Source organism: Taudactylus pleione, unplaced genomic scaffold (assembly GCF_031769625.1).
Source record: "Taudactylus pleione unplaced genomic scaffold, aTauple2 ptg000209l, whole genome shotgun sequence".
In the NCBI taxonomy this organism is placed as follows: Eukaryota; Metazoa; Chordata; class Amphibia; order Anura; family Myobatrachidae; genus Taudactylus; species Taudactylus pleione.
The window spans coordinates 1533243-1542500 of record NW_028284611.1 but is presented as its reverse complement, the minus strand read 5'-3'; the positions used below and the strand labels follow the sequence as shown (position 1 = coordinate 1542500).

Genomic DNA, 9258 nt, shown 5'->3' with positions numbered 1-9258 from the left:
AGATTGCGGTAGGAAAATCCAACCACAAGAATAGCGAGCAGTTCAGACGCCGTTCGATGTACTCAATTAATCTATTAAATAGCAGAGATTACGACCGCAAGTTTTGTTCGCTCGTTCAGACATAGAGGCGTCAACAGACCGCAAAGAGCGAACGGTTAATTTGAATAGCCACCCCTTTCTTCTGAACGAGCGAGCGCAAATAGCGTCCGGCTCTGAATCAGGCCCTCTAATCCAAAACCAAAACATTGAATGGTGCAGAAGTCTCAGGGCCCGATTCAGACCCGCTCGCTAGATGTGTTCGCACACAGCCAAAGTATGCAAATCCGGCGATCGCACGGCAAGGCATTAGCACGCCCACTATGTCTTGGCGTGAAATCGTGGTGTGTATTTAGATGCCCACCAGCTTGTCTTAAGACGCCCACTTTCCCTTAGTAATACACGTCATCTCCAGGAAGTGTATGCAACAATCGGTAACATCGGGTAACATCGGATCCATACGCAGCACTTGTGGCTGACCATACCCTACCACAAGCACTGCGAGTTGCTGCTGCGTTATAATTCCAGCCATGTGACGTGTACAATGACGCTGCGTTCTTATACACATGCGCACATTACAAACATTGGCATGCTATGTGTGAACGCAGCCTAGCGAGCGGGTCTGAATCGGGCCCTGAGTTCTATCATCCTATCGCTGTGCTCTGTACTTTCTCCTCCCTGACCCTGCAGTGCCACCACCTAACCATACAGGTGTGCCTACAGTTTGTTATGATCTCGGCAATGTCAACCGACTGGCACTTCTCATCATTTCCTCCAATATACCGCTATCTGCCAATCCTGCCAACATGCCCTGCACAGTGCCAGTCAGTATACTGTAAGTCTCTCTCAGACCTCCCAGACTCACCCCTCTGACCACCGTCACTGCCAAAGATCTCCTTCCTAATACAGGAACCAGACTAACAAGCTCCAACATTACCTGGACAGTACCAGCATTCAGGACCTCATTCAGAGTTGGTCGTAAGTGGCCGCTCGGTCGTACCCAGCGATGTTTGCAAAACAGCGCATGCGGTAAGTTTTGCAATGTGGCCGTGCGCAAACTAGCTGTTGCTATCGGAAATTTCTCTCTCCTTCAACTTGGCCAGGTTGTTAGTTTGAGTGACAGGATGAGGCGGTTGTGGGTGGTAACAGGGGAAGGTGCTTGTGAACGGGGGAGTGGTGATCCGAACGCAGGCGTGCCTAATTATGCGAACTGCGTTTATTGGGAGTGCATAATTAACTAAGTAGTGTCATGGCACATGTGACATGGGAGTTTCTTTACACTGACTTGATCGTAGTGCTTAAGAGGAGGGTCATGGTCAACCTTAAGTTCTACGACCAGCTCTGATGGTCTTGATTAATCCTTATATGCCCGGAGATGACGTGTATTGCGAACGAGAAGGGGAGTGTTTTTAGTCTTACGGCCGCATCCTCCCCTCGCTCATCCAGCTAACGATCCCATCTTAACGACGCAACTTGCGAGCGCTTCATTTGCATATCCGGACCCTTTTCCCTTACGACCGAGCGGGCGCAACAACCGACTCTGAGTGAGGTCCTCAGTGTAATCCACTTCCTTGAACCACAACCTTCCCTGCACCTTCTGTGATAAGGTGCCAGCCAATCAGCTCCCAACTGCCATCTCACAGGCTGTGTTTGAAAAATGACAGTTGGGAGCTGATTGGCTGGCACCTTAGCACTCTCTTATCACTTTTCACTTTGTCACTTATCGCTGCTTAGTACATAGGACCCCTTAGTCTTTAATACACCCTAACTGTCCAGGTTTTAAGGATATCCATGCTTGTGCACAGATGATATAACCAAACTGACTTAATGTAGGTCCTAATTAAGTCACCTGTGTTTAAGTATGGCTATGCTTCAAGCCTGGTATATTAGGGGGCCTCAAGGACTGAGGGCCTGATTCAGAGTCGCTCGCTCTGAATCAGGGTGGCCGCATGTTTTTTTTTGTTTGGCTTCCTGTTTTGTTCGGCCTCGACAGCTGCCCCTTTTGGATGCGAGCGCTGGAGCGAGTGATTTCTCGCTCGCTCCGTGGCTCGCGCGTACGCACTGCCCGGCCATCAACCCGCTTGCAAGCGCATAGTGCTTGCGAGCGGGTCTGAATCAAGCCCTGAGTTTGAGAACCGCTTGTAAATGGAAATGAAGTGTGAACCATACTTGCCTACCCTCCCGATTTGGTCGGGAGCCTCCCGAAAATCGGGTGCAGCTCCCGACCTCCCGGGAAGGCAGGCAATCCTCCCGGCCCCGGCAATGTGCCCACACCCTCCCGCACTTTTAAGTAAAAACACCGGCAGCAGGGGGGCTGGTGATGCGATTCGCGCTGAATCGCGTCATCGTGGCTCCGCCCCTGGCTGCACAATGCCATTAATCACGGCATTGTGCAGAGAGGGCGGAGCCACGATGACGCAATCGTGCTGTCACGCCCCATGCTCCGCCCCCAACACCACGTCAGGTGCTGGGCCCCGCCCCCTTTGGCCACGTCACGCCCCCAGCCCTGTAAGCCCGACAGCTCCCTCCCGGAAGGAGGGAGCTAAATGTCGGCAAGCATGGTGTGAACTCTCTACTACTGTATCTTCTCCTGTTCTTCTGTTTCTCCGGTACCCTTTCCCTTCAGCCTCACAAATGAGTTGACCACTGTCTGCTTAGGTAACATCTGTCAAGGTAACATCTGTCATATAAGAGTCAGTAAGATAACTGTACCCATATATATTTCTTCTCTTGGCCTAAACTACCTCCCACTGTTCCCAATGAGCGCATTCACTGACCTGCTCCCATTCCAGATTACAGAACCATCCCCACCCAGTGCCAGCTCTTGGGGCGTTCGACCAGTGCGGTCAACAGGGACGCCACCCCACAGAGGGATCACCCCTCCCAACCATCCCGATTTCAGCGGGACAGACCCATTTTTCGGGCACTGTCACGATGTTCCACCCGCGGGCTGAAGTGACCAGCAGGCGGTCGGGAGGTTGGGGACCCCCAGCACCGCAGCTCTGCTTTGCTAAACAGAACGCGGCAGCGAAGATTCCAGTCAAGCTGAAAGGGAGAGGGCTGGGGGCAGCCCAGCTACTGACGGAGTGATGGTCTCGCCGCTAGCCTCACGATAATTGGGAGGCATGCCATACGGGCACACCCCCAAATAACATTATCCAGGGGCATGGCCTAATTGTCACGCCACCCTTTTTCGACCAAGCGCGGGGTTAACGGGCGCCGCAGTCCCGTTCCTGCACAGACCTGTCCCCACCTATTTGACCCCCCCCTCCCACATACTACAAGTTGTTTTCCTCGCTGTCAAACTTCCATTATTCCCTGTAAACTCACCTCTGCAGGCAGCTTACTGAATTCCAAACTACAAATGTAATGTGTCCTTTCTTAAGGGGCCTATCCATTTCACAACTTTGTGATCCAGGAGGTTTTGGCCGAATTGTTCTCAAAGTCATGTAATTGTTAGCCGGGAAGGACCAGAGATGAGCGAGCACGCTGGGTCCTTGCCGACCCCGACTATCTACTGAACATGCCCGTCAACCTGACGACACTCATCAGGTCCGGCATGTTCATAGATAGGAGGTCGGGCTCCAGTGAACGCCGGTCAGTGCGGGCACCGCACCTCGGCGACTTGAAGGTCTGAACACTAGACTCTCAGTCTTTCAGGTCACCTAGTGGATAGACCCCTTTGCTGTTACTTCAGACGCTCCTAATAGCCCCTCTCAGTGCCCGGGTCCCCTGCAACTTGGCCGCACAGAACTGCTTTATCGCTCAAAATGTGCATCTTATCCACATAATAAAAATGCATAGACGACAGAAAACTACATTGGCAGCTTAATTCCGATGAATTCGGTGTGCGACATTTGTACATCTGTGCGTGACCGGGTCTGAAACTGTAGAAAGGGCTCCGATGTGAACGGTCGCTGTTTTTTTTCATGCAAGTTCCATTGTGCTTCATATGTGACTTTGTGCAAGTGTAACATCAATTCCTGCGCCATTAAAGTCGCAGCCCAGCGTCTCTGGTAACACTGTGAGCGGCTTTTTATTCCACCAGAGATAAGACTAACATGTAAAGGAAAATACAATATGTTGCTCCTCTCGGAGTGTCTCAGTAGCGCCTTGCGCCATACAATATGATGTATGGACAACCAGTAAGTAAGGAAGCATCTAAACGCTCCTAACTTTCCAAATCTATTCTTCCCGATTACCAGCCCTCAATGCGGTTATACTTATATTTAATTTACTGCTATATTCATATAACTCTCTATCCTGTATAGCCGCATTGCTGTGTGACCGGATCACATAGCCCCACCAAGCATTGCTCACACTCTAAATGGACCAATATGTAACATGCATGTATTATGTACAATATTCCTGCAGATAGTAGGCTGAAACACTGAGGACCTGATTCAGACCCGCTCACTAGGAAGCGTTGCCAAGACATAGTGGGTGTGTTTATGCCTTGACGTGCGATTGCCTGCCATGCCGTCACTTAGCCGAATTTGCATACGCTGGGAGCGAGCGTACGCATCTAGCGAGCGGGTCTGAATCGAGCCCTGAATCCTCGTACTTCTGTTTTATTACTGTGTTTGTTCCCAATTGTGAAATGTCTGCTCGCACATCATCATAAAAAGTTAATAAAAAGTTAATATTTAATATAACTTGGGTCAGATGTACTAAGCCCTGAAAAGTGATAAACTAGAGAGTGTTAAACTGCCAGCCACTCAGCTCCCAACTGTCATTTTTCAAACACAGCCTGTGACATGACAGTTGGGAGCTGAGTGGCTGGCAGTTTATTGCTCTCCAGTTTATCACTTCCCAGAGTTTAGTACATCTCCCCCACAGCATTGAGAAATAAAAGATTGAAAACACGCACATAACAGTCTTAACCACAGCTCCATGAACTTATTGTGCATAGCAAAGTTATACTTAAAGAAAGCGGAGGCTGGGCTTATAGCGCCACCTGCTGTTAAACTGATGCTTCCATATGCCTCACTGGGAGATATGGACTATACTGAAAAATGCTGTCTTTCTGAGGTTTGATCGCATTCCCCACATGCACTAAGCTCAGGAAAGCAAAACTTTCAGGAGCGTAGACCTGATAGTTTTCGCCCTTCTGCTCCACGGGAGGCTTCTGTCCTCCCTGAGCCTGCCTAATAGAAGCCAATGGGCTTCGTTTTAGAGACTTCTCTGGGAGGGATCCAGGTATATTGGTTCTGCACCTAAAATGGCTGCCTCCAGTAGATGAGATAAGCACCCTGTGGATCATTTGCTTACTATTCCATAGCAGCGCGTGGCAGTTGTAAGAGGTGGCACAAAGCATAGCGGCCTAATTTAGGGTGGGTGGATGGACGGAATTTGGTGATTGGCTGTGCTCAGGTGAAGCAGGTGAATAGGCACACGATGCACCAATATTTGTAGCCATTGCACCAAAGAGATTTCCTATTTGGCTGGTTTAGGGTGGTGGTGGGCATTGTGCACATGGGCAGGTGAGGGTGTTTTTGCAGGGTTCTCAGGGAGTTTTAGCTGGGCATGAAGCATAATATAGAGATCGGTATGAAATACCGCTGGCCCTGTGGCCGGCAGTTCCAATCCATGCAGCGGAAGCCAGACAGCGCTGGAAATCCCGATCGTAAAAACTAACCTAACCTAACCCCCTAACCCTAGCCCTCCTTAGGGGTGCCTAACCCTAACCCACCCCCAAGTGCCTAAACCTAATCCCCCCTCTAAGTGCCTAACCCTAAGTCCCCCCCGGGGGTGCCTAACCCTAACCGTCCCTCCCCCTAGCCTAACCCTCCCGGGGGGGGGGAGGTGCCTAACCCTAAGTCCCCCCTGGGTGCCCTAAACCTACCCCCCCCCCCCGCACGGCTGTCCGCTCGCGGCGCCCGGCATCCCTTCTATCGGGATGCCGGGCGCCTGTCTCCCGGCTTTGGTGAAATGAGCGGCATCTAGACGCCGGGCATTTCACCCTCGCCGGGATAAAGCAATCGGGAAGCCGGCTGTCGGGATTAAGACAACCAGTTTCCCGATTGCATCCCATAATATATGAGGTTGGTAGAAATCACTACTTCCCGTATCGATGTGTCTTGTTCGGCTTGTAGCCTATACACTGCAATATAATACATGGCAGAAACATCTAGCTAAATATTGCGCTGAATGTTGCCTGTACCTGTGTAACACAATATGACATAGTGTATATTTAGGTGTGCGGCAACAAGTAACACAAGCTCACATACATAGCTCAAATAAAATAATGTCATATTAACAAACTATGGTAAATCCCAGCAAATAACGCCTCTGACGTGTTAGCTGAAACAACTATTATATTGTATTTAAAAATAAGGTTTATTTCCATATAATAATCTTGCAACACTTTGTTGAGAACTACTCTGCAGGTGTCAGTGATCTATTGTTACAGGAAAAGAGTCGCTGTACTTACAGGTGCCCAGTATGATAAGCGCAGACAGAACCCACATTTCGGAGGCGACTTTTGATCTCGCCTCTTCCCTGTTCTTTCTGCATTAGAACATTTCTCCGAACATTGAAACTCCTGGCGGCTTCCTCTGAGCAACGTGCTTGTATCTCAGCGAGAGGCCTCAGGTTTCTTTCCTTATAATATCTATAGGACCTCCGCCCTCACTGTGATCGCTGAATACCTGACCCTGTCCTTCTATTTACAGTAATATAATATAAAACAAAATGACAAAAGCAGCCTGAAAAATACTTTAAGGCTTTAACCATTCTGCAAATGACTGTCATTAAAAGGATGTGAATAAGAATGGTATTGCTGACCTTGCTTGGCAGTGTGTGGGGAGGGGGTGTCACAGGGTATGGGGGGTCTTTTATTGATCATGTGTCCCTGTAAAGCTAGCTACATACTGTCAGATATTTTTTGATCGGGACGAGAAACGGTGCGATTCATCAGCAAATTGCCAGCCCCAATATCTGTTCTGCACATTATGCAATATTTTATTAGAAGCTAGCGATTTCCCACCACACCGCACTCATTTTGCATATGTCCGCCCACAAGCATGATGACATAGTGACAGGAGAACGCAGGAAATATCAGCAGATTATCGAAATTGCGCACACACTGCTCGATATCGGGAAACTGAGGCCGAGATTTTCGTTCTTGGCAGATCGATTGAATAATTGAAATAATATGTTTGTGGAGGATTTCGTAACCATTTTATCGCTGAAACGATCATTCATACACACAATACAATACAATAAATCATTCTGATCACCCGATTAATGGAAAATCAGCCCAAGAATTGTATAGGGCTCTATTCAGCAATGGGTTCATGGAGAAGATAACGTCATTATTTTCTCTATTACTTCCCATCTTGCAGAGCACAGCACTGTAGGGATCAGCCATTCAGTAAAGCAAAAAGCATTAAATTACTCAAAAAATCTTTACTTTATATAACGCCATTCAGAGATGAAGAAAATACATAACATTTCCCGCAAAGTGCAGGGACAGAGGGAAATTTTCCCATAAGTCCCTGCAGCATCGTGTAACTCCGCCCAGTCTCCGTCCCTGCATTGCTGTGACCGCTGACCGGTAAGTGACTCTATATACTGTAAATCGCTGAAACGCTTATATTATAAATGTTACATATAAAAGCACATAAATATACATGTATACAGAGACTAATATAAACCTGTGTACACATGGCAAGCAATTTGGACAGGCTGTATTTGTACTTCACCGTCGGCGGTCACCGCAAAGCCAGGACGGAGACTGTTCCCGAGCGCATGACTGAGCACGCGCAGAAGAACAAACAGAAGGTAACCGATAACAATGCCTTCTGTGATATCGCAGGGACAGCGTGTTACCGGAAGCGCCTTCCCTGCAGAAAATAATGCTGAACAGCTGACATAGATTTCAATAAGTGATAAAAAATCGTGACTATGTTACCCGATAATATTCTGGGCAACATCGTCACAGTTGCTGAATAGACCCCATAGTGTGTAGCTAGCTTTACTCTTGCATACTGTACTGTATATTCACTCTGTACATGGCTGCAGTAGTGGGTGATTGTGACAAGTGTGTGGTAGAGTTTAGTTATCTGGGAGGTGGAGAGGAGGAGAACATTACCTGCAGGGCCGGTGCAAGGTTTCTTGGCACCCTAGGTACTTCTTCAGCCTTGCGCCCCCCCACCCTCGGATAGCTACACAAGCCTTTATACAGTGCCCCCAGTAGTGGCCCCCTATGCAGTGCCCCTTATATAATGCTCCCAGTAGTAGTCCCACCTACACATTGCCCCAGGTAGTGGTCCCGCTATGCAGTGCCCCTTATATAATACCCCCAGTAGTAGTCCCCCCCCTGTGCAGTGCTCCTTATATAGTGCCCCCAGTACTAGTCCCCCCCTGTTCAGTGCCCCTTATATAGTGCCCCCAGTACTAGTCCCCCCCTGTGCAGTGCCCCCAGTAATAGCCCCCCCAGCAGTAGTCATGCCCCCAGTAGTAGCCTCCCCTCCAGCAATGCCCCCATAGTAATCATGCCCCCAGTAGTAACCTCCCCCCAGCAGTGCCCCCAGTAGTGATCTCCCCCCCCAGCAGCGCCCCCAGTAGTAACCTCCCCCCAGCAGTGCCCACAGTAGTGATCTCCCCCCAGCAGCGCCCCCAGTAGTGATCTCCCCCCAGCAGTGCCCCCAGTAGTGATCTCCCCCCCAGCAGTGCCCCAGTAGTGATCTCCCCCCAGCAGTGCCCCCAGTAGTGATATCCCCCACAGCAGTGCCCCCAGTAGTGATCTCCCCCCAGCAGTGCCCCCAGTAGTGATCTCCCCCCCAGCAGTGCCCCCATTAGAGATCTCCCCCCCCAGCAGTGCCCCCATTAGAGATCTCCCCCCCCAGCAGTGCCCCCATTAGAGATCTCCCCCCCAGCAGTGCCCCCAGTAGAGATCTCCCCCCCAGCAGTGCCCCCAGTAGAGATCTCCCCCCCAGCAGTGCCCCCAGTAGAAGTCGTGCGGTGTCCCCAGTAGTAGCCTCCCCCCAGCAGTGATCTCCCCCCCAGCAGTGCCCCCAGTAGTGATCTCCCCCCCAGCAGTGCCCCCAGTAGTGATCTCCCCCTCAGCGGTGCCCCCAGTAGTGGTCTCCCCCCCAGCAGTGCCCCCAGTAGAGATCTCCCCCCAGCAGTGCCCCCAGTAGAGATCTCCCACCCAGCAGTGCCCCCAGTAGTGATCTCCCCCCCAGCAGTGCCCCCAGTAGAAGTTGTGCGGTGTCC

At 50.3% G+C, this 9258-nt stretch overlaps 1 pseudogene across 1 annotated transcript in view; it reads right to left on the bottom strand.

Annotated features, from left to right (window-relative positions):
- LOC148517806 (serine protease 27-like) overlaps positions 1-6506 on the bottom strand; it is a 42646-nt pseudogene extending 36140 nt beyond the window's left edge. The window contains exon 1 of the transcript XR_015879253.1: positions 6470-6506. The product of XR_015879253.1 is annotated as a serine protease 27-like (transcript). The remainder of the gene's footprint in view (positions 1-6469) is intronic.
- Between the last annotated feature and the right edge of the window lie 2752 nt (positions 6507-9258).